This window comes from Thamnophis elegans, chromosome 5 (assembly GCF_009769535.1).
Source record: "Thamnophis elegans isolate rThaEle1 chromosome 5, rThaEle1.pri, whole genome shotgun sequence".
Classification (NCBI taxonomy): domain Eukaryota; kingdom Metazoa; phylum Chordata; class Lepidosauria; order Squamata; family Colubridae; genus Thamnophis; species Thamnophis elegans.
Window position 1 is genome coordinate 58,542,329 of NC_045545.1, and position 25,773 is coordinate 58,568,101.

The following is a 25,773-nucleotide window of genomic DNA, read 5'->3' on the forward strand; positions in this document are numbered from 1 at the left end:
AGCAGGGTCGCCGAGAAGGAACATGAAAAAATCACAAAATACCAGGACTTAAAAATCGAAATTCAACGACTATGGCACAAACCAGCAGTGGTAATTCCAGTGGTAATTGGCACACTGGGTGCTATTCCAAAAGCACTGGAATTACATTTAAAACAGTTAAAAATTGACAAAATCACCATCAGTCAAATGCAAAAAGCCGCACTGCTTGGATCTGCACGCATATTACGAAAATACGTTACGACGTCCTAGGCCCCTGGGTGGAGCCCGACTAGTAACCAATGCCAAATCCGGCGAAACAACTGGCCGCTGTGATACAATTGTACAACAACAACAACAACAACAACAACAATAATAATAATAATAATAATAATAATAATAATAATAATAATAATAATATCTCCCATTGGGGAAAAATATGAGAATACTGGGTACACAGAAATACCACAAAATAGACAGACATCTCATATCCAAGAAGGCAGTAAAATAAAAAAAAAGTAATTAAAATGCTTTCTTAAAATGTCATGCTGACAAAATAAATTAAAATAGATGGGTCAGTACGCAGTTCATTTTTGTTATGCCTGTTCTTTTCATTGAACATTTCATATGAGGGAGCTATTAAGTATCTTGACATAATATTGTATTTGAATTTATGCATATTGCTAGGCTAAGGACTTTGTAGCCATGATCTGTTAAATAGGCTGTAGTGTCTTAATTAACTCATAAAACTATAACATAATGTTGAGTTCATATATCACAATACACTGGCAAGAAAGAAAGAAATGTTATGATTTAGATTGTCTATAAATCAGGCCAGTGAAGTCTTCAGAGTTACAGAATAAGCATACTTTACTTTCCAGTTTGTAGTTTGTCCAGCAGCATCCATATAAGGCTCTCGCTCTCATCCTCCCTCCCTCTCCCCCCCCTCTCAAAATAGGAGGGATGGTAGTTGCAGCAGTGGATTGAAACTCTGACCCTTTTGTAAGTGAATGGATGTCACATGCCTGAACAAAGGGGAGAGGTTTGATTATGCTCCCTCTTGTCTGTTTTGACTTCTCTTCCTGTGGACTTTGGTGATTTGATGAGTAATATTACCCATTTTGATGCATTCCTAGTATGCAAAACAGTACCTCCCAACATCTGAAGGACTGTTATGCAAAAGACAGGCCAGAATGGTTCAGAATTGTTCCAGAACACAGGTTAAAAACAGTGAGTTTATATTAAAATGAAGCAGATTTTGTACCAGTATAGCAACCTGATGAGTGGTGAGTTGTGGATTCCCCTTCATTGAAGGTGTTTAAATTGATGTTGGCTTTCATCAGATGATTGAGTAGTGGATTTCTGACTGATGAAGTCTTTGACTTGTTCAGAGTCTTATACTTATGCTTCTATCCCTGACTAGGTAATGTCAGCAGTCTAAAGCTAGACAACAAAGGATGTTATTGGCTTCTTCAAGTTCTAATCTTTATCTACTTAAAATGACCAAAATTTATTTCTAGCTTTAAAAATCCTTTGAGTTTTGGGACAGGCATACCATAAATAGCCTTTATTGAAGCAGACATTTTATATAGGGGATCTTTGGAAGTATTTAACTCTAAATCAGGAAGGTGATAAAACACTGCCAGGGTTTTCTTTTCTGACTCACGTAATAATTACTGGGTACTGGGGGCTGACTTTTACAATAGTACTTGTTTTGCCTTATCTTGGGTACATTTGGGAACTAATTGTGGAAGTTGCTTTCTATTCAACCTTGAGCTATTCTGGTTGATTGGTTAAGCATTTATATATAATCTTGAAGGATGAATCAAACAAGATTTCTATGTTGACCTGTTTTTAATAGCTAATGAGTACCCATTCTTGGATAATATCTTCTCGTACCACTAATCCTCAATGTTTAGCAGGCTGGCCACCCATATCTGCCTTCTTCCAAATAGAGTGAACTGAAACTCCCATTGCCCTTCTTTTAAACATGTTTTCTGGAAACAAGTGTCCCTGTGAGCCCTACATATCTGAAGAAGGGTAGGCTAGGAAACACTGGGTTGAAACTACAGTATCAGGCATATATTTCTTGACTCTATTATGTTGGTGATAAAGTCAGAATTGAATTATGGGTTTGCATGTTAAGATTTTAACTGTAGTTTCACTGGAAGCAATATTTGCTGAGGGAGATTTTATGTGAATCTGTAGATGGATCACATTTACCATACGTATAAAATAGATGAAAATATTTTGGACCATAAACAAATCCAAAGATAAATTGTGATTATTCGGCTTGCAGAATTTCCTTATTTTTCCTCTGAGGAACAAAAAATAGAAAAGCATATGCTGATATTCTGTCTGTAAAGGTTGGTGCTAGTCACTGTTCAGTACAAAATTAGATAAGTGAGTGACATGGAATAAGGCACCGTATTTTTCAGAGAATAAGATGCGCCTTTCCCCCCCCCCCCCCCAAAAAAAAGAGGATGAAAATCTGGGCACGTCTTATACACTAAATACAGCATTTTCTGCCTACCGAAACCCCGCCCCCTTTGCAAAAATGGATGTGCAGACGGTTTGGGAGGCTTGCAAAGTGCTCCTGGGCACTGGGGAGAGCACAAAAACGGGCTGTTTTTACTCCCCCCCAACCCCCAGGAGCACACCACAAACCTCCCAAAGCCACTGCATGCTCTCTTTTTTTGTGTAAAAAAATGGCCCGTTTCATGGCAGCTATTTTTTTTTAAAAAAAAATTTATAGTGTGTTTTACAAATTTGAGAAATATATAAATGGAATAATTGCAATCTGGAGTATCTGAATTATTAAACTAGAAGAACTGATAGGTTTTGCAATTATCGAGGCCTTGCAATCATCGAGGCCTTCGTTTTAAAAGATCAAACAGCTGCATAATAATGTAGACTGATCGCAGCCAAGCTTTGTTTTCTCTTGATAGAGTTAAGGACGGGCGTTCTCATTTTTTGCCTTGCACTGAGTACAGCATGACCTCATGCTTGCACATATGTTAACTGATTTTGCCACTGCCCCTTTCTTGTTTGTGTTTCTGCATAATTAGCTCGAATCACAGGGCCTGATTTCTGAGAATGTTATATATTCAACAGAACCTTCAACAATGAGTCTCTTTTCTTGCACAAATGTTGATCATCACTGACTAATTAATCATTTTTTACTCTCCCAATCCATGATCATTGCCTTGTTGATCTGCAAATCCTAACCCTACTCCTAACAGATAGATATACACAACCAGGCAACCTACACCTTCTTTGTTGATTTCTGTTCATGAGCACATTGAAGTTGTGACTGTCATCACAGGATGCCTTTACTTCCTTTCATCTTTGCTCCCTTTCTTTCTTTTTAAATAATCCCATAAAGAACTCCAAGCCCAAAATATGTAGAACTGCATAAAGCAAAGTGACAGGATAGCAGAAGAGAATGGAAGCTGATTGTAAAAGCACTGCTTATAAAAGCGCGATTCACAAAGGCCTCTAGTTATCCTTGAGCTGAGCAAATTGCTCTTAGACATTTAGACATTTATTACGATTTATAGGCCGCCCTTCTCCCTGAGGGGACTCAGGGCGGCTTACAATCACGGGAAGGGGGTGCAATAATACAAGACAAACAGTGAGTAAACAAGATAGATAATAAAACACCAACTTGCATTCAACAGTCAACCAACACTCGGGCGGGTAATTTAAAAACTTATCCCCAGGCCTGCTGGGAGAGCCAGGTCTTAAGGGCCGTGCGGAAGGTCTGGATGGTGGTGAGGGTACGAATCTCAACGGGGAGATCGTTCCACAGGGTCGGAGCTGCAACAGAAAAGGCTCTCCTCCGTGTAGTCGCCAGTCGACATTGACTGGCAGATGGAATCCGGAGGAGGCCCAATCTGTGCGATCTAATCGGTCGAAGGGAGGTAATCGGCAGAAGGCGGTCTCTCAAGTACCCAGATCCACTACCATGGAGTGCTTTAAAGGTGGTCATCAATACCCTGAAGCGCACCCGGAGATCGACAGGTAGCCAGTGCAGCTCGCGGAGGATGGGTGTAATGTGGGTGAACCGCGGTGTGCCCACTATCACTCGCGCGGCTGCATTCTGGACTAACTGCAGTCGCCGGATGCACTTCAAGGGCAACCCCATGTAGAGCCCATTGCAGTATTCCAGCCTAGAGATCACAAGGGCTCGAGTGACTGTTGTGAGAGCCTCCCGGTTCAGGTAGGGCCGTAACTGGCGGACCAGGCGAACCTGGGCAAATGCCCCCCTGGTCACAGCCGACAACTGATGGTTAAAAGTCAGCTGTGGATCCAGGAGGACTCCTAGATTACGGACCCTATCTGAGGGGTATAAAATTTGACCCCCCCAGCCTGAGTGTTGGGATGTCAGCCAAATTGTTGGGAGGGAAACACAACAGCCACTCGGTCTTGTCCGGGTTGAGTACCAGTTTGTTAGCGCTCATCCAGTCCTTAACGGCCTCAAGGCCCCGGCTCATCACGTCCACCGCTTCATTGAGTTGGCACGGGGCGGACAGATACAGTTGAGTATCGTCCGCATATTGATGGTATTTTATCCCGTGCCTCCGGATGATCTCGCCCAGCGGTTTCATGTAAATGTTAAATAGTAGGGGGGATAAGACCAAACCCTGCGGCACCCCATATATTAGGGGCCTCAGGGACGAGCTCTTCCCCCCGACCAACACCGACTGCGACCTGTCCGAGAGGTAGGAGGAGAACCACTGCAAAACAGTGCCTCCCACCCCCACCTCCCGCAGTCGTCGCAGAAGGATACCATGGTCGATGGTATCGAAAGCCGCTGAGAGGTCAAGGAGAACCAGGATGGACCCATGGCCTCCATCTCTGGCCCTCCAGAGATCATCGGTCAATGCGACCAAAGCGGTTTCAGTGCTGTAACCGGGTCTGAAGCCGGACTGGAAGGGGTCAAGATAGCTAGCTTCCTCCAAGGCCCGTTGAAGCTGGAAGGCCACCACCTTCTCGACAACCTTCCCAATAAAGGGGAGGTTGGAGACAGGACGATAGTTGTTTAAAATGGCTGGATCCAAGGATGGTTTCTTCAGGAGGGGTCTCACCACCGCCGTCTTAAGTGCGGTGGGGAAGTGCCCCTCCCGAAGGGAGGCGGTCACGACCGCCTGGATCCAGCCATGTGTCACCTCCCTGCTGTTGGCAACCAGCCAGGAGGGACACGGGTCCAGAATACAGGTGGAGGCACTTACAGCTCGAATGGCCTTGTCCACATCCCCAGAGGCAACATCCTGGAACTCAACCCAGAGATGGTTTGCCAAGTAATCCCCCTGTGTCTCGGCTGGATCTACGGCGGTGGAGTCCAAGTCCGAACGAAACCAAGCAACTTTGTCCGCCAAGAATTGGGCATAGTCCTCAGCCCTACCCTGCAAGGGGTCTCCCGCATCCCTCCTATTAAGGAGGGAGCGGGTGATCCTAAACAGGGCGGCTGGGCGTGACTCGGCGGACGCTACTAAGGCGGAGATATGCGTTCTTTTGGCAACTCTTAGTGCCCGGATGTAATCCTTGGTGCAGGTAGTCAAAAGTGCTCGGTTCTCCTCGGACTTATCGGACCTCCACAGGTGCTCTAGGCGTCTCCTCCGGCGCTTCTTCTCCCGGAGCTCCTCGGTGAACCAAGGAGGTCTCCGGGATCCGCTGACCCGGAGGGGCCGTAGTGGCGCAATCCGGTCAAGAGACTCCGACGCCGCCGAATGCCAGGCGGCAACCAGAGTCTCCGCCGAACTGTGGGCGAGAGTGTCGGGAATTACCCCAAGCTCCGTCTGGAACCTCAAAGGGTCCATAAGTCGCCTGGGGCGGAACCACCTGGTCGGTTCCTCCTCCCTACGGTGGGGGTTTGGCCTCCGGAAGTCAAGCCTCAGTAGGCAGTGGTCTGACCACGACAGGGGTATGATCTCATTACCCCTCAGACCAAGATCACGCATCCACTGCTCCGAGAGGAATACGAGGTCGAGCATGTGACCCGCTGTATGAGTTGGGCCCCAAATTACCTGGGTCAAGCCCATGGCTGTCATGGAAGCCATGAACTCCTGCGCCCCATCAGAGCGTTCACCGAGCGATGGCAAGTTAAAGTCCCCCAGAACTATAAGCCTGGGGAGCTCAACTGCCAGCTCGGCTACCGACTCGAGGAGCGAGGGGAGGGATGCTGCAACGCAGTTGGGAGGCAGGTACGTTAGCAGTAAACCCACTTGACCCTTGAGGTCCAACTTTATCAGCAGGGACTCACACCCGGCAAGCTCCGGAGCAGGGACCCTACAAGGTAACAGAGACTCCCGGATAATAATAGCCACACCACCACCCCTTCCCTGGGCTCTCGGCTGATGAAGCACCTGAAATCCCTCTGGGCACATCTCTACAAGGGGGACTCCTCCTTCTGTGCCCAGCCAGGTTTCAGTAATACATGCCAGGTCTGCCCTCTCATCAACAATTAAGTCCTGGACGAGGGGAGCTTTGTGAACAACAGACCTGGCATTTAGCAACAGCAGCCTGAGACCAGGGTCCTGACTACTCACGCCATCTGGTCTTGGAGTGGGACTCATAGGGCCGTAAGGAGGGATCTCTGTAATGTAGCGAACCCTCCTTCCCCGGTAATGGCTTGCCCTAAAGTCCCCGCCATATCTGCCCCTCCCTGTTATGACCGCAATGCTCCGACCCTCTCCCGTGGCCATAGTCCCCCCGACCACCCCGGTGACCCCCGCAAACCCCGGCAGGTCCTCCGAGTCAATCATACCCAAGCTCTCACACAAGCAGTCCTCACGAGTAATTAAAAAACACAGATTACAACAATAATAATAATAAAAGTGAGATCATTCACGCCATCCCAGACAATCCCATGCACTCAACATACCAGTTTAAAAAATTAAAATTTAAAAATTAAAAGTTGCGCAAGTTGGCAAGTCCGTACTAAGCTTGTGATAGTCCAAGGCGTCCTCCACCCTCCCCTAGGGGGGGAGGGGGGGAGAGGTACTCCACTCCTCTCCCTTCCTATGGCAATTAATTGGCAAGATGGTTAAAGGCCCAGTTCCAATCCACTGAAAATACATAGAGGGGGGAGGATGGTGCCTCCCTCCCTCTGGTAGGATTGAAAAGTCCCAGGAGTCTAGATGATTTAGGGGCCTGCCAAAGATGTTAAGTCCGGACTGCCAAACGTGTAGTAAAAGGCAGAGTCTGAGTGGCTGCAGTAGTGACACTGGGGCAGAGAGAGGTGACACTGATTGAACAGATGTAGTTCGTTCATACATATAAAAATCCGTATAAAAATCCGAGGGCTGCAGTTGCAGTAGTGGCCACTGGGGGGAGTCCAAGCTGACAGCTCGTTGTCTCTCCGGAGTAATGGCGTCTAATACAAAATGATAGCAATAGTGGTGACTAATGCGATACTCCTGAAGTAGTAGCAGCAGTGGATGGCACTGGTCACCACAGGAGGCCTGTCGTTGGGTTCCTTGAGTCCCAGTCCGAGCAGAAAGATGGTCAGGCAACGTGGGGCCTCGTAGGGACAGCGGCAAAAGCGAAAGAAAACGCCGCGCCAGGAGGGAAGGGGGGGAGTCCACAGGGCTATGGTGGGGGCAAGAAGCCAGTCCCCCAGTCCCGATAGGCATCTCTCCTGGGCTCCCCACCCCCTCTTCGGGGCACACACCAACGCCTCGGCACTGCTCAGTCAAAGGAAAAGTCCAACACTTCCCAGGGCAACGGGGCCGAAACCGCCGCCTCTCGCACAAAGCCGTCTCTGCCGCCGCCGCCAGCCAGCTGTGTAAGTAGGTCAATGAAAGAAACGGGGGAGGCAACGCCGTCCAGGAGCCGCTCAAATGCAGCCCCCTCCTCAAATAGTTACCTCCCTGAAGAGCCCAAACGTCCGTGCTCTGCAGGAACCCCTCTGCTTCCATGTCCAGGGTCCTGGTCATCCGAATTATTTCTTTGCTGTCTTTCGGTAGCCGGAGCGGTAAGACTCGGCAGCCATTCTCATTCTCACGCATGCGCAGGCGTTTAGCCTTTTGATGAGGACAGTTTAAAGTAATTGATAATTGAGTGGGCTCTTTAACTTAGCCACTTGTGCATTGTTTTTGCTAACTGATCATAATTAACCTTGAAATTTGAACTCCAGTTTAACAGCCATGCAATTTCATTTGTTTGTTTGTTTGTTTTAATAAGTGGGAGCAGCATTTTTCTTTTTTTTATTGTATACTTTTTTATTTTCCATTTTCATAACATACAATCACATGTATACTATACATAGCCAGTATCCTATAATATTAAATAGAAATTACATCAGTTCCCCTTGTCATTAACGCCCAAAAAGATAAAAACCCATTATTAGCTCTTCTGCTCTCCATACACCTCTTTCTTCTACCTCTCTCCTACCTCCTTTCTTCCCTCCATCATCCTTTCCTACTCTACTTCCCCTTCCTTTCTCCTTCTCCTCTCTCTACATTCCACTCCTCCTTATCCTCCTCATCTTTACCCCCATTACCCTCTCTCCTATCCCTCTCTTCCCATCTTTCTTCTCCCTTCTGTTTCCCACTCTTCCTCTCGTTGGTGTATTTCCACTTCCATATCAATATACTTAACATATCCTAGTTTTAAAGAAAAAATAAGAGAAGAAGGGGGAGGGAAGGCTGGGGGGGTTGGGGGAGAGGGTGGGAGGGAAGGATATATATTAGGTTTGACAAAAGGTGTTAGATTTTAATGTAATTTGATCCCACATGAGCAGCATTTTTCTTGATGAAAAGTATCTTATTGGCCAATTATCAGTCTATACTTTCCCCTTATCCCTTCCAAATGTTTTGCACTAGTTGAGGCTGGCCAAATTTTTTAAATTTGGGACTAACCATTTCCTTTGCACTAAACATTTTGTATCCGGGAAATCCCTATTCAAAAGATCGGCCTGCAGGCAGGAATCCAACATAGTGTGTAGAGAGCCAGGGCTACATATGCTAACCCACCCCTTGACCTTAGACTTTGTTATGAAGATTTGCATAGTTAGTGTATTTAGGAGGCAGTGTTTGAAAGCTTCCCTGAAATGTGGAATTCTGTATTAGCAGAGGTTGCAATTGAGAGGTGTTTTCTACTCATGTTAAATTACACATACATACACACAAACACACACAGAGGGTGGGGGCAGGCATTCAGGCAGACACAGAAAGCCACAAAAATCAATCTCTAATACCGTATTTATCGGCGTATAACACGCACCGGCGTATAACACGCATCCCCCATTTTAACACAAAAATTTGAGTAAAAATTTTTTTCATTAAAAATAAATGACTTGGAAGCTCGGAACTTAATGTTGGATTAAAATTTATAACATTAGAACATGAATTACTTCCCCACCCTCTTCTGTCACATCATTTTCCCCCCTCTGATCCCCCTGTACCACCTAATCCCCCCCCCCCAGATCCACCTGTACAACCTAATCCCCCTGTACCACATAGTCCTGATACCACCTGTACCATATAACCCCACCCCCCATATCACATACTCTTTCCCCCTGCGCCACATAACAAGCCCCCCCCCACATAAACCCCTATTTCTATATGTTTTTGTTTTCACCACAGTACCTGGCCTGTGTCGCTAGCAGACTCAGGTTACTCTTTAATTGCGCTGACGAGTAACGTCCTCAGCGTAACGTCAGGGACGTCACTCGTCAGAAGTACGGTGGCCTCGGAGGGTCCTGAGGAGCAGCCTTTAAAACAGCAGCGCGGGCGGCTGCGGACTCACAGCTGATTGGGAGAATGCCGGCGCGTACACTTGGGACCAGAGAGCAGGCGGGCGGGAAGGTAAGCACCCGCAATGATGGAGAAAAAATACAGGCAGCGGGCGGCTCTCTGGCCGCTGCGAGCCGCTGCTGCTAGGATGGGGTTAAATCAGGCAGCGGGCGGCTCTCCAGCCGCCGCTTGTTCAATGATGGGGTTAAAGCGAACAGCAGGTGGCTGGAGAGCTGCCGCCACTGCTGCAAGGTAGGGGTTATATCAGGCAGGGTAGCTGGAGAGCCGCCGACGCTGCCATGAAATGGATGCTGCACTTCTATGAGTATCATGAGCGCCGGTGAATCAGCTGGAGCAGGCAGTTTGGGACCCGGCGTATAACACGCAGTATCGGCGTATAACACGCAGGCAGGGTTTAAGCTTGCAATTTTAGTTTTAAAACTGCGTGTTATACGCCGATAAATACGGTATTTCTCACTAAACAAAATTCTCGGAAAATAATCTAAATTTATGGAATAAAAAAGCTTGATTTAAATCAGCTCAATTTAAATCATAATTTTTAAAGAGCAACAATCATCTGTACTGCAGTGGCTTCTCCTCTGACCTATTGTTGACTCACAGACAGTCTCAATATTGCAGAATATACAGCCTCATGCTACATAACTAAATTCCATTTCATGCTGAATAAAATAAATTATTAATGCATCTTAAATAGAAAACTATCTTTAGATTTAAAAAGCATTTTATTAAAATAAATTTGATAAAAATAAAAAAAATCCGATTTAAATCATAAAAAAAACTGATTTAAATAAATACAATCCTTTTTAAAAAAAAAAAAAAAAACATTGATTTTTATCCATCCTGTTTTGTTTCCATACCTCTGCCTCCAGGTTTTTGAGGGCCTCACAGACTGAATTTGAACACCTAAGCAAGATTAGTGCTGGGACTTCATGGTCATAAGGTCATTAAGTAGGAATTATTTAGTGATGATAACATTTTAAAACAAATCTGCAAAACAATAATTCTGGCTGAATTCCTTGTGATGCCTAAAACATGTTCTCTAGAAATAGATGTTGCTGCAGTTGTGAGTGAAATGCCTTTTCACGATGATCCATGAGGTAGTCTAAATACGTTTCCTTTGATTCTAAAACACATATACTTTTTAAAAAATAAAAATATGTGGGTGAGGTTCATAAATAGAAGGGAGTAGTATACTAATTCTGCTTTTTTTTAAAGTGCTGTCCCTAATTTTTGAAAAATCTCTTTTTACATCTGAACAAAACACATCCTAATGAAGTTTTCTAGTTGGAGCAAGCAGACTTTAATCATTAGATGTTTATAAATTGCTGAGTTCAAGATGATATAAGTGCATGATTTATTATTTTAATGTGATGATAAATCCAGATGAAGGGTCAATTTATGGAAAGTTACATATGAATTATTTCTGCATTGCACATTGTATATTGTTCAAGTACTAACATTTTCTGACTTAATTCTTTAATTTTAACCATTAAAGGATAGAGAAAAATTGCACTTTATAAAACAACGAGAAAGCACAGCAATATATAATGAAACTCTGAATTTCATGTTGACAGGTATCTTGATACTTCTATCTAACTACAGGATTCAAATAAAGTAAATCGTACCACACTCTTCTCATTGCCAACAGAAATTTATGGAAGTTTACAAATTTGTTGTTTTTAATTGTTTCCATAAACATTACTCAACGAATGAAAATCCTAGCCTTATTTTACCAGCAGTAGAATAGATGCACCTGAAACCTTTGGACATCATGTTGATCTAATATATCTCTTTGGACAAATTAAAGTTGATTAAAAGTTATAACTTGAGATATATTCCATGCACATCTACCTAGAAGTAAATTTTACTGAATTAAATGGGACCTGCAGTGATTCTGACTTGAAAAAATTATGTAAACAGGGGGAAGCTGGTAAAACCTGATTATCTACCTGCAAAAGAGAGCTGGCAAAATTGGAAACACATTCTGCATCACTTTAAAAAAAAAACTTGGGATAATGGCCATGCACAGATACAAAAATGGGAGTGAATAGATTATTATTTAAAGAGCACCAGTTTTAGGTTTCCAAAAACAAACATAAATTGAGGAACTGATGACGCATATTTTGTTAGTGGAAATAAAGAAATGTCATAAACAAATAAATAAATAATATTCTAAATTAGGGCTTGTTTTGAGCTCACCCTTTTTCCATTTGTGGCACAATTACAAAGAATTAACAGCATAGTTTCTCACAAAGTTGAGGTAGAAATTACACAATGACTTCACCACCTTCCTTCAGATAGGCACAGCATACAGTGAAATGTATTAAAATAATAAGATAGCTAGCATAATTTGCTTGGTTAGTGAAAGAAGGAGTTACATTGTTTATGCCACCCAGCTAATGTTGGTTTCTCTGCTTCATGTTGCTCTTTTATCGTCTCTGTTGAGGGTGCTTTTGGTTTCTCTGCTGGAAGCTAATACTACCCACAAATGGCTTCAATGGATTTTTGGAATATTCTTTTTTTTTCTTTTGGTGTAGAGTAAAAAAATTAGTTTCTTAAATTTTCCATAAGAAATCTGTTGGGGTAACTGTAGAAAATTAACCTGTGGAAGAATGCAGAAACAATATTTTTGCACAGTCCTTTGTAGACAATTTCCAGATGAATATTTGCAGGCTAATCTTGTGTAGTAAATTTCCTATGGTTTTGGAGGGTTATTCCTAGATAATACAGGAAACATAATTTTGTTATATTTAAAGGCATGAGAACATTTTTAAAAAATGCAAAACAAGCTGCTCCTTTCTGGAAATTAAGAAAAGATGAAAGAAATGATGCTTCCGGTGGAAGGAAATGAAGAAAGTTGAGGGCTTCTTATCAAGAGCTGTTTGATTAGAGGGAAAAGTTAAGTATCAGCAAGTAGAGGCATCCCCCACTTTGGGCCCAGAATAGCTGAATAGCAGAGGAGGAGCTAGCAATCTATTAGGCATTAATCTTGGAATGATGCGTAGGCAAAGAGAATAGTAGCTGTTTTCCCCTTAATTCCCAATTATTTTGCTGACTATTGTTTGCCAGTGTCTTTAAAGGGAAAGCTGATCTGCTGCTATACTTTTACAATGACAAAATAGCAACATAAAAAGGATTAATACATTGTAAAGGATATACCTTTGCAAAATGACATTAAACAGGTACTACTACTGGTAAATGTACCTGTTTTTCATTTTTTTCCAAGCATAATAAAATGTTTAGGAAGCAGTATTGAAAAACTACATGCATGTTGGTTAGGATTAGGAAACTCTGGGACTTGAAGGGAGTACACATCTCAAAGTAGTGAAGGTTGAAAAACACTAATCTAAACCAGGCCTGCATAAAGTATGAACCATGGAGTATATGCGCTCTTCCCCCATGCAGTGTTCTATAGCATACCTGCATTTAAAAGAAATAATAATAACCTATTCACTATCACTAAATGTTGTACTCTGGACTCCAGTTCTGAAAGCCTTTGCTTTCAGAAAGTCCACCATCTGATACTTTACTCAGATTAAGTCTTTGTCTTTTTTTTTGGGGGGGGGGGAACCTCCCAAGTGAATAACAAACCTAATATCTGGCCATCATGTCTCCTGGCCAGGGGTAGGTGGGCAGGGGATAAATTGATTTAGCCCACAGGTGTCAAACTCACGGCATCGCGTTGCCATCACATGACATTTCACGGTGTTTTTCCCATTTCTGGAGCTGGGTTGGGTGTGGCCAGTTTGACACCCCTGATTTAGCATGAGCTGGTCAGATGAAGTGCATCTCCTCTACTATTGTCAGTGACTTCCACATCAAGGTTGCTGGGGATTCTGCAACAAAACACAATTGAAAAAAATGATTTTTTTAAAAAAACTTTCCATGCTGCATAATGCTAGAGCTTGCACACTGGAGATTTTTAATCTGTATTTCAGCTGCCAGCCTTATGCTTTGTTGTTATAAATGTTGCACAATGTGAGAAGTATAGGTTAAAAATAAATTTTATTAGAAAGTTTTCATATTCTTTTGTAAATTTTATGAGAATTTCCCTGAGATTATTTCCATGTTTTCTCCAGGATAAAAGTTGGAGAAGTGTGGTCTACATCACTAAGTAAACCATTCCAGTATTTCCAGTGGTGTCTGTTGCCTGGCCTATGTCAAAAGGTTGACAATGGTTGGATGTTTTGTGATTGCTTCTTTGCACTGAACTGAGCCACTTCCAATACTGTTCTAGAGAATTTTCCAAATTTTCACTGGAGATTTTCATAGATGATGAATAAATGAATAGTTAGACCCAGAACTGTTACCAAGTAAATCTTTGTGACCTGGAAAGTTTGGAAGACAAAGCAAAACAGATAACTTAGTTTTGTTAATTATTAGATTGATTTATTTATTTGGGCATGGCATTATTAGATTAGCTAGATTATTTCTCTGACCTTTATGGCAAATGTTAAAATACTATGAGCCAAACTAGATGCAGTAACAAGTAGGTCCATATTGTTATTATGAATTTGGATAAAGAAGATGCCAGTTAGGATGTATGGAAGAGCATCCTGGAAGAAAAGTATTTTGGGGGATGTCCTCTCCCTCCATACCAAATTTGCCCTATCTGTTACTTCACCAGAAACACACTTTGGTAAAAGTAATAACACCTGTCATTTCTATGCAAGTATTTCGGAAAGGTTATATATTTTCTATAAATGCGGAACTAGAGAATTTAGGTAGAAAAGGAGTTGTTAGTATATATCTGCCAGCACTGTTTCTGCCAATATTGGCAAACATTAATTTCAGCGACACTGTATTTTTGCTGAATTTCTATTATAACCTAGCATTGATGTAATGACAAGTCTTTGTTAATTTCAGTGCTATTGAGCATGGTTCCAATGGGCATTTTGCTTATATATAAAACATTTGACCATAGCTATGCGCGTGAATCCAGTTCTGTTTCACAGCAGCCTTTGAAAATATATCCCAAGAAGGATCCTGTTAAATTTCATGAATTTTGGACATGTATTCTGTCTAGTTAAAATTTTCTTTTCTATACTGATACCTGCAGTCTATAAGAAAAAGAATGCATGTATGTCTTATAGTTTTAAATTGAAGGCTGATTTATTTTATCCCTAAGAAACTGGATTGAATTTGGTCTTTAATTTGGTTGCATGTCTATCTGTGATACAGAATAAAGCTTCCTTTCCTCTCCCACATTCTACATTTGTAGAGAAGTTGGAAGCTCACTGATACTGCAGTAAGCAGTTGTTTCATACCTTAATCAATTGCTAGGACAAACATTTGTTACGTATTATATACCTGAAGTGAATGAATGGTTCATTGTGCTGAACTGGCATGCACTGCTGGAATTGCTTAGCAGAGTAAAAGCCAAGTATTTAAGTGAGGTGCCTTGCTTTTATGAAGCACTTGTTTTACCAAATAAAGGATAAGGAGACTGAATGGAAAAGGGAGTAGACACCATTCTTGCCCCCTTAGTTGCTTGCTTACACAATGATAATGAACAGGTTGAACTTCAAGATGCCCTGAGATTGCAAGGCTGGAAGGAAGCACCCTCTATCACTATTCGTTGGTGGTAGATGAAAGATTACTAGTGTCAACTTGTGAAGCTATAGATAGGGGATGGGGAATCGCGCCTTGCAGCTGCATTGAACAATTCGCATCTTAGTCAAATCGAAACACATCCTAGCCTGCTAGAGTCAAAGCCATATCCATAGAGACCCAGAATGGCCAGAGGGACTGTCTTCTATGACCGTGAAATTGCTTCATTGAGGAATGTGACTGATGACACACCTTTCGGGGAAGTGGAAACAGGGTCAGAGGTAAGATGCAAACTGAGTGAAGTTACAGCTGGCTTCATTTGGTCTGTGTGGATATGGCTGACTTTAAACAACTGGATTTTTCTTGAAACCTTGCTTGAGGCTCCTGCTTTTATGAGGGCATCGTTTGGAACCCTAATAAAGATCTGACAGGAAGCTAGTTCTAACTTCACTCAGTTCACAACTTGCCTCTGACCCTGTTCCCCCCTCCTCCCAAAGTATGTCATCAGTCACATTCTCCAATGAAGCAATTTTGTGGGCCATAGAAGTCACTCCCTCCGGCCATTGTGGGTCTCCGTGGAGATGGCTTTGACTTTGGCTGGCTGGGATGTGTTTTGTTTTTACTGAGGTGTGAATTCCTTGTTGTAGCTGCAAGGTCTGATTCCCATCCCCCTGCCTATGGTAACTTGGGAGCAGGTCAGGAAAGCTTTGCGAGTTGACATTAGGCTTCCCTCACTTCCTGAAGGCAACCTGTGCAAAGCAAAAACAGTTTGAGTACAGGTATATCTTTATTCCCCCCCCCCCCAAGGCTTAGTCGGGTTCTTTTCATGGAATTTGGCTATGAGGTGATCAGCTTGAATGTTTCTGGTCTTTACCCAGGATACCCCTGATAGAGTGTAGCTCTTCCACTTAATTAATATTGGAGCTGCCCCCTGTGCCACCTAGAGTCAAGGATGCGTTGCACCTCGTAATGGTTTGGCACCCTATGACCACTGGGCCCAGAGGCTCATGGGGTGGTGGTCTCAGGGTCGACCCAACCACGGGTTTTAAGAACTAGTTTGTTTATTATGTAGAAGTGATTATTATAATATATCATAAATCATCTAGAGCAGCGGTATCAAACTCATATTGTCTAATTGTGATCATGTGACATATCATGCTTTTCCCCCCCTTTGCTAAAATGGGTGGGTGTAGTTTGACACCCCTGATCTAAAGGATCATTCAACTGAATGCAGAATATTTAGCATATAATATATGCTATTTCATATGCTATTATTGCAGTGTGGAAGAAAACGGTAAGGCTGAAACTATAACTACATCAGTTGCATATTATAAAGGAAATATCTGAAACAAGCCAAAACCTTTTTTTAACTCATGTGAATTAGCCAACAAAGAAAGTGCACTTGGAGTGTGTGATTGTCTAATATATACCCAATGCCTTGAAATATCTTAACCATACCTTGAAGGGAATCTGTTAAACAAAGGAAGTTTTTGGCCTTGTATTAGCTTTGTGATCCTAGCTGGAAAAGATTATATGCTTGTCAGAGTTACCCTTTCCCTATTCACTCAAAGATTGTCTTATTGGCACTTATGTTGAAGGAAAACATAATTTTTCCATCATCATTTTTCATTGTCTGTCTCTAATCCAGCTCAAAAGAATGGTAAACTTCATAAATCAAGAAATGTATAACCAAAGTTTTGCATAGACTTTGTGCCTAAACATTCAGATAACCTGCATTCCCAGGCAGTAGCTTTTTGAAGTGCCGTATTCAATCCCGGGAATAGCCCAATGAAAAGTCCAAACAATACATTCTAAGAAAGGATTTCTAGCCTTACTGATTGCCCAAGGTCAAGCCAGCTGGTCTGTAGCTACTTAAGACAAAGCCTACTCAGGATGAACTCTCTCCTCAGTAACCTTGTCCCTAAAAGACTCCTTTGGGCCTGGAGCCAGGTCTTTCACAGTTCCTCTAATGGGCTGTCATCTCTCAATGGAGACATTTTGTTCTGCTTTTCAGGCTGTGAGTAAAACTTGCTAATTTTAGCTCCTAAGCATTTCTGTGATATTGTGGAGTAAAGAATGCTGAAATATTAGTTGTCTCACAAGTTGGCACAGCAAAGAAGAATGTGATAGCCATTTGAAACAAGGAGAACCTCTTTGGAAATAAGGCAAAAGGGAACTATCTTTGTCTCAATTCAATGTGCAGGTCTTCAGAATAAAAATAGAAGACCGAAGGGCAAAGTATTTAAATCCTAGGATTTCTCCTTATATGGGGACCAATGTAAGTGTATATATGTGTTACTGACACTCCCTTAACTGGTGTTTAGTATTGCCAAAAAATGAGGTATAGAGGATTCATTTTAAGAACTTGTGAGCAAGCTAGCTTTCTTTGCTTCTGATGAAATGTTAAATGTAATACCCACTTTTATCTTGCTATACCGGCAACATCTCAGGTTAATGTGCATCTATTATAATTGACTCCAATAACATTACCAGCAGTTTTATATCTGTTTGTGTCCATTACTAAGATAAATTTCCTCTGGTTTCCCACTGAGAATCTTCTGCCACATTCTGCTCGAGGAGAAAAACTGCTTGCAAAATACAGGGAGTGTTAGGGCTGCACATGTATTTTGAAATAAGTTCTTCAAATCATCAGGAACATTTATAAAATACCTCTCTTTAAATGTTAAAGCAGCTGCATTTTTTTCAGATTCCTATATCTGCTTCAGAAGTTCCCCCAGCTGTGTCCACTTGTGTCCCAGCTAAGCAACTGTGTATGAACATGCATGTGGAAACAGCCAGTAGCATTTTCCAAAGTAACCCTGTAAATCTGTAAAACAACATGGCTGCTTTAATGATTTGCTCTGAATATGCATTGAATGCTTTTGAACAATCTGTTTTAGAAGGACATTTTTTGAAGAGATAGAATTTGCATAAACCGAACAACTTGGAGACCTCTATACTTCAACAAAAAAAACTGAGTAGTTTGTGTTTTGTTTAAAAAGCATACTTTGGTTTAAAATACAATTTAAATGTAAATTACTGCTGGTGGTAGGGATGTGGTCTTTTAAGAAAATACAACTTCTTAAAATACTTTAAAATGTAGATTTCTTAGAAAATTAATACAACCATGCCAAACAATGCATAGATTTTACCTGTTTTTGGAATTAGGTATTCAGTAGAATGTGATGTTTATAGGACATGATCATGTTATACTGTTTAGCAACCAGCATAATATAATAATGTAATAGGGGAAGAGAGAGGCTCTGTAAAGGGGATCAAATTGCGCTGACTTTACCACTACTTTGCCTGATAATTCGGAGAAATGTAGTGCATTTGGAAGAAGCAAAGCAAATTTGTGCACTATATTATTGGCTGGTATAATATCAAACGTGGCTATTTTAACAGCAATAATTTATGTTCAGGTACACTTTATTGGAGTTACACAATCATATTGTTCTTTTAAATCTTACTTCAATAATATGATTTCCAGTTTCCAAATAGTTTTTGTTTTGAATCAAATCCCAGTGATTACAGGGAGATTCCTGTAATCTACATTCATGTAATTTTTTGGCAACAATTTGAAAGTGGTTTGCCCTATCTGTTTCTTCTGTTCACAAATTTTTAATCTAGTATTCAACCCTGATAATTCCTGGTGGTCTCTCATCCAAGTACTAACCAAATCCGAGCTTGTTTTATTTTTCAGATTTACCCATGATCCACTAGGTGCTCCCATTTAGTGAGGCACTGCTTAATAAATACAGCAGCCAAAATGTATGGTCATTTTTAATTTTCTATTTCCTAAATTCAGTTACATGAAATTGCATATATTTTGTATTGTGACACTGTATTGTTATCTTTATTGGTGCACAGAATGGGAAGGATAAATAGTATGAGGGCTTTTTGAATGTGTTTCTGCAGTCACGATCCTTAAAGCAACCAGTCTAATTGCTTAAAATGTGCACTTTTCAGTATATACAAATATAAGTTTTATGTTAATATTTACATTTTTGAAAATGAATTCCATTATTTTTCTTTTCTTTTCAGTCCCTTAACGGGCGTTTGGGAAAACCTCTAGCAGGTGCTGTTCACACGGATGAAATATCTTATATGCCAAGGTTTGAACTATTTGTTATATTTGCATTTTTCCTTATACTGAGACAGACTCTTGATTCCTCTACACATCACTGTAGTTCTGTCCATCTACATTCTTACTCTACATTTCCCCCCCCCCCCCCTTTTAATCTACCTGGAAATATCAGGGATGAACTAGGGTTGTTTTCATTCAAAAATATATGCTTTCCCACTGTGTTATGTTTCTTCTCTAGTCCAGTGGTCCCTATTTGATTGTAGCCCTGGCTGAGTAGTAGCCCTGATTGAGTCAGCCAAAGACCTTTCTTGACCCTAGTGCCAGAAAATACCTAATTATAAATGCCTAGGCCTTGATCTATATGTCCTCTGTGTATAGACAAAACTATCCTTGAATTCTCACTTCTAATGAATTGGAAAAAAATCTCTGATTAAAATTTAAGAATTAAACAAACTGAATTTTGTTTGCAAAATAAGTCTTACTCATGTCCCATTCCATTGCTTCTTGCCGAATAGATATACCGGTATCTCATTGACAATAAAAAGTATCTTGTTGCAACCTGGGATACTTTAGCAGTTTAGATACTATTATAGTTTACTAAAATGCTATCTATCGAGCTCCAGAGAAATTAGGAGATTCAAGCAGTTCATATGAGTATAAAGATTTATTGCAAGCATAAGCTCTTTACAAGAATCTGAACTACTAACTTCAAAAGGAAATTGGTGGTAGATAAGAGTAGAAGGAATTCAAGGTGGGTTGGATCTTTTGTGAGCACGATGGGATTCATGATTGATGACACATTTGACCCCTTCCATGGACTCAGGCCTGATAATCTCCTACACTATCCACAGACTTATTGAGAGATAAGACCATAGATAAGGGCACTTCATCAGGGTACTGCTTTTTTAAATAAAACTATATTTTTAGAACAAAATTATCTGAACATTTTGTTTCGCTATTGGAACTTTTCTACAAGTTAGAGTAATATTTTCCTGAATTGCTTTTGAATGTTACACCATGGAAGCAATTCAGGTCAAGGGAATTAGTAGTATTGCTTTAGCAGAGCCTAATTAATGGAATTCCTTCTGATGGAAAATAGATTGGATCTGTTTCTGATAACTTATAGCTGTCCAACAAAATATTTTGATTCCACCTGTATTTTCATGGTACAGGGTTTCAAATTAAATCTGCCTAGAAGTGATGGTGGCATATTTTCTTTTGCACTTTATTTTGGGGACCCATGACAATGACAATATCTATAACTCAATACAATATCTTCCTATTGCAAATATGAAATGTTCATGCATCCATTAATTCCCCCAGTCCTTGACTTACAATCATTTGTTTAGTGACCATTCAAATTGGCACTGAAAAAATAACAATTGGTCCTTGCACATATGCCTGTTGCATCAACCCCATAATCACATGAGTTCTGGTGCCTGGCAACTGGCAACATCTCTGGGTCATGAGATAAAATTTTTAGCCTTCCTGGCCAACTTCCAACAAGCAAAGTCAATAGGGGAAGCTGGGTTCATATAAGAGAGAACTACATTACATGGAAGGCAAAGAATAGCCTACGTACCTGCCAGTTTTGTATGATAAAGTCAGGGGTTTTTTTTACATGGTGGAATATATGCAGCATTAAAACAAGCAGCATGAGCTGTAAAGCATTTCTGTTGTGTAAGGTGTTCCTGTAAGTCATTCAATATCAAAATGGATAATCGACAGCATATTTTACCATGTTAGCAATATAGAGAAAGCATTAAGTGAAAGTATGATGGACTGAAGTGTTAATATTTTCAAAAAAGTAAGCTCTTTCTCATTTGTTTTAAAAAACAAATCCTACTCTGAAGCACCTTTCCCTTTCTTTTTTGTTCTTGGCTTTAATCATGCAGTGTACTAATTAAAGTTTATACAGCACTTTGCAAACTGTCTTCATTTATAGCTTCTAAATTGGGAATTTAGCTGAATCTTGTAAAGCCACAATTGTACAAAACTTACTCTTCAGGTGAGTTTTCATCCAAATCTGTCTGATCATTGAAATGATCAGGCTTAAAGGACTTTATAGTGATGATGACCTGGCCTAACATCTTCCAAATCAACTTTTCTAGCCTCAAAATTTTGCACTTTTAATGACTATAGAACTATATTTATTGAGGTGTTAAAATCTTTGAAATTTTCTGGGCTGCTGTACATTCACTATGCTCACTTCTGTATGTACAATAATATTGATCATATTTATAATCTGATTATTTCTAGTTCTTGTTTTATATTTAATTTAAATTTATTGGCCAGCTCTAATGGACTCTGTTCAATCAACATGTGGTTCAGAGGTGGGTTGCTCCTGGTTCAGCCAAACTGGTAGTGGCAGTGGCGGAAGGCTCTGCCTACCCTCCCGGATGCTTCTGCGCATGCACAGAAGCATTGCGTACAAGCATGAGCAAACCAGTAGTAAAATGGTTAGTAACCCACCACTGTGGTTGTAAATTGCAAAGATAATGAAATAAAGCAATTATATAAGATATATTAAAACCAAAAAACAATGTAAATCCTTAATTAACAGTAGTCAGGCAATATTGATTGTGTATTGTGTTACTGAACATATTAATTTTCTGTTCTAAGGCCTAAATTTAATCAATTTAGTAATAAAATCCAAATCAAGCTTCCTTTTGATTAATATACACTATACCTGAGTGAAGCTTCAGTATAAGTTCTAGTAGTATGCCTTTAAACAGTCACTTAAAAGACCACTTTTTGTGCATTTATTTATATAATAAAAAATTAGCACCTTATAGCCCAAATAAATAATTCAGTGAATGCTTTAAAGACATGTGGAGTTAACATGATAGTGTTGAAACTGAATATGGGGATTTTGTTATATCAAAATGAGTTTTAGTATAATAATGTGTTACAACAATTTCTGTCCTGCATTTCTATCTTGCATGTTGCTGCATTTAGCAAGAGTATTAAATACATTTGTTGATCTTCATTAAAAAATATCACATTATTTAAATTAAGCAGTAAATCTTCTATTTGAGGGGTCCTTGGTGTTCTCTGAGCTTGCTAGCATTGATGATGTTAGCTAGTTTGGGTAATGAAATGTCTTCAAGAAAACAAGCAAGCTCAGAAAGCACCAAGGACCTCATTTCAGCCCTGAGCTACAATTGGTGCCATCTTCTATTTATTAGGATTTTTGAGCTGGAAATAGCATTGTTTTATGGGTTTTACAGTTCATTTAAAATAAGTCTGTTTAAAACTGATATACACATTGAAACTGGCATCTACCTTCCAATCAAAATTTATTTTATAAAAGACAATCTCTGACCCATTAGGTCATCATTTCAGAGATATTTCCTAACCTAAATAAACAGAGTAACCGTAGGAGGGGGGAAAATTCAGTGGGAGTGAGGCAACTTGAGCAGGGAGTTGGACTACAAGACCTCCAAGGTCCTTTACAACTCTGTTCTTCTATTGTAATACAGTAGTAAGTAATGTAGTTTGTGGCTTTATATGTTAAATCAGATATTCAGACATTTAGGTTAGATTGACCTAAGAACAAGATGTCACACAATAGACTAGATTTTGCTAGGATATTTGGCTTGGACTTTGCAAACCCAACCTTGGCATTTTATTTGTTTTCTTTTCACATGTAAAATGCAAACATTTTAGTATACAGCTGTTCTCCCAGAAAATGATTCAAAAAGTTTTGTATAAAGGAATGTTTTGGCTGTTCATGAACACATCGTTGCCCCCAAAAGTCTTTTCTTTCTGGTGTTGGACTACAACTCCCATTGTTCCAGGCAACATGGCAGAGAATGCACAAAATAGGCCTATTATGTGAGTGAAGAAGCAGCTTTTCCCAAAAAATATTCCCCAAACAGAATTCAAAGAACTCTTCTGAGCTCTATTCTCACAAAAGTTTGTACCACAATATATAATTTGTACCTTACGAACTATATACTGGTTGCAGTGTAGCTCAAGTCTCCAAAAAAGCTGATATTTAGACTGTTTTGTGCCATTGCTTTAGTCTCAGTTTCAAAAAAGGCACTTTGTTGTTTTGCTATTCTTGCTTATTTATTTTCTCCCTTTGAATTACCAAGCCTTTTGACCTTTTGTTCACATAACTGTAGTATTTCCTGTTTATATATATATATATACATACAGATTTTATGGGAACTGTTCGGAACTTATGAGAGATAATAAGGTGTAGCATGGCTTTTCCCAAATGTGCTATTTTCAAGTATATTATGTTATTGAGGAAAGGAAATCCCAACTGTGCTCTGTTCAAAGCAAGCAAGAAGTGGGTTTTATTGCCTCCTCATAATCCCATCTAAGATCCCACAGGCAAAGTGACACTTTTTGTTTTTGTTTCCCTATCAGACTTGGTACAAGTTGTTGGGTGTTCCGGCTTTGCAGGACAAAGCAATGTGTGTTCATTCCCTAGATGCACTCTCACTAATCTGACTAGCTCTGTTAGGGTTGCGTGGATGAAAAAGCCTTTGCATTCCTCTTTAAAGTGAAATAATGAAAAGAAAGCCAAGCATAGAGAACTTAAGTCTTCCAAAATAAGTGAGTTGATGCTGTGAAATTCTTCCGGCAGGCTCCTGGCAGTTCGGCTAAAATGTTGTTGGGATTTTGGGGGGGGGGGGGGGGAGCTTGATCATTTTACACCTGCTCTCCTAATTACATTTGTCATGTCTGCCAAAAGCGTTATAGCAATTACCTAATTAAGCTTCCCAATGTGGCTGTGAGGAAATGAGACCAGGTGGTATTATTCCACTCGTAGGGAAACCCAAATCAAGAACTGCAAGTCAGTGATAAAAAGGTGCCTCTCAGATCAAAGGAAAGTTTAGATGTTTTGGGGAAGAGTTTATGTAGTATCATATGAAGGATCTACCTTGGTATTTCGTTGTGCTTTATACTCCTATTCCCTCTTAAATAAAAGGGATTTTATAATACTACTTTTATTTTAAATGGTTATACCACCCACTCTAGTAGACTCTGGGCAGCTTACAAAATCTAAATAAGGAGTTAAAATAGTTACAAGCACAATATGGTTAAATAGTTTATGTGTAAAAAGCATACCTCCCAACTGCTGATTTTATAGTTGATCCTGCCTTTAACAGCTTGGTGCCCAAGACACAATATTGAATGTCCAACTCAAATCCATGCTGACATTTAAAATATTTTAACAAGATCCATATTTTAAGGCAGAGTTGTGATAAGAGACTTCTGTCCTGTCCTGTATAATCACCAGCTGTTAAAATTCTCAGTGTTTCAAAAACAATTTTTTTCTCCAATGTGGAGTTCATGGAGGATTGATGAAAAACACAATTTGTTTGAATTCTGTATTTAAATTCATTCCATTATCAACTGTCAGAAATATTATATTTGGAAATGCCTTTTAGGAAGAAAGTGTTTTTTAAGTGTTTGTCACTTCTTATTTCCATAAAAAGGTTATGTTGCATAGATCAGAGTAATAAAACTTCAATTTAAACTCTATTCCTAGATTTTTTTTCAGGCTTGCAAAGCAATAAAAATCACACCTAATAACTGTACACTTTTCAATTTGCTTTGGCATTGTCTTTTTTTCTTAATTCAAGATCAGATTCCTTTAATAATTGCATGCCACACTTTCACCCAAGTTATTTTGCTGGCTAGGAATAGGCCTCCTAATGTCCTGGTACACCACAATGTCACATTAGACAGACAGCTATTCAAAAGATTCTTTTGCAAACCATTCTTTCAAGAAGAACCAATGTAGTCATTGTTCAGAACTTCACTGCTCTTTCCATAGCTGCCAGCCAGCAGAATAATAGGCAGAACAGTTGACTTGATGCCTGCACAAGCAAAGAATTGTTATCTTCTTTATGACCCACTATCTAAATGACACACATATAAAAACCAGTGAAACATTTGAAGAATTGTATTTTCTGGCCAATTCCTCTATGTGCAACTCAAAGAATCTGCTACCACAAATTAGTTTTGACCAGTTACATAATGGTATTAAATTTGCTCACTTTTCCCATGTGTGGAAATCTAGTCTGTTATCCCTTTCCTCTGGCATTTCTCAAGGTTGTATTCTCTCTCCATTCCTATTTAACATTAACATGAAACTGCTGGTGAAGTCCTTTGTCAGGCCTCATCAATACATTAATGACACCTAGCTCTGTCTTAAGCTGATCAAGTGATTATATCCATGTTCTTAGTATTTGGAGGCTGTGGTAATCTGGGATGAATAGGCTTCAGCTCAACTCAAGCAAAACCAAGTGTGTATCTTGATTCTTCCAATGCTGATGGTTCTCATCAGTTGCTGGAACCCAGGTACAGGAAATGACACTCATGTCATTTTTGTTGTCGTTCTATCTTGTTGGCCTCCAGGGCTTTGCAGTTCCTTTG

At 40.3% G+C, this 25,773-nt stretch overlaps 1 protein-coding gene across 4 annotated transcripts in view; it reads left to right on the plus strand.

The window, feature by feature from the left end:
* Positions 1–25,773, plus strand: part of RAP1A (RAP1A, member of RAS oncogene family) — a 94,572-nt gene that overhangs the window by 39,492 nt on the left and 29,307 nt on the right. For 3 of the 4 annotated variants that reach the window (XM_032218355.1, XM_032218354.1, XM_032218356.1), the window contains one exon: positions 19,332–19,402. The exons of the other annotated variant lie outside the window; for it this stretch is intronic. The gene's annotated coding sequence lies outside the window, so the exon portion shown is untranslated. The remainder of the gene's footprint in view (positions 1–19,331; positions 19,403–25,773) is intronic. 4 annotated transcript variants of the gene reach the window in all.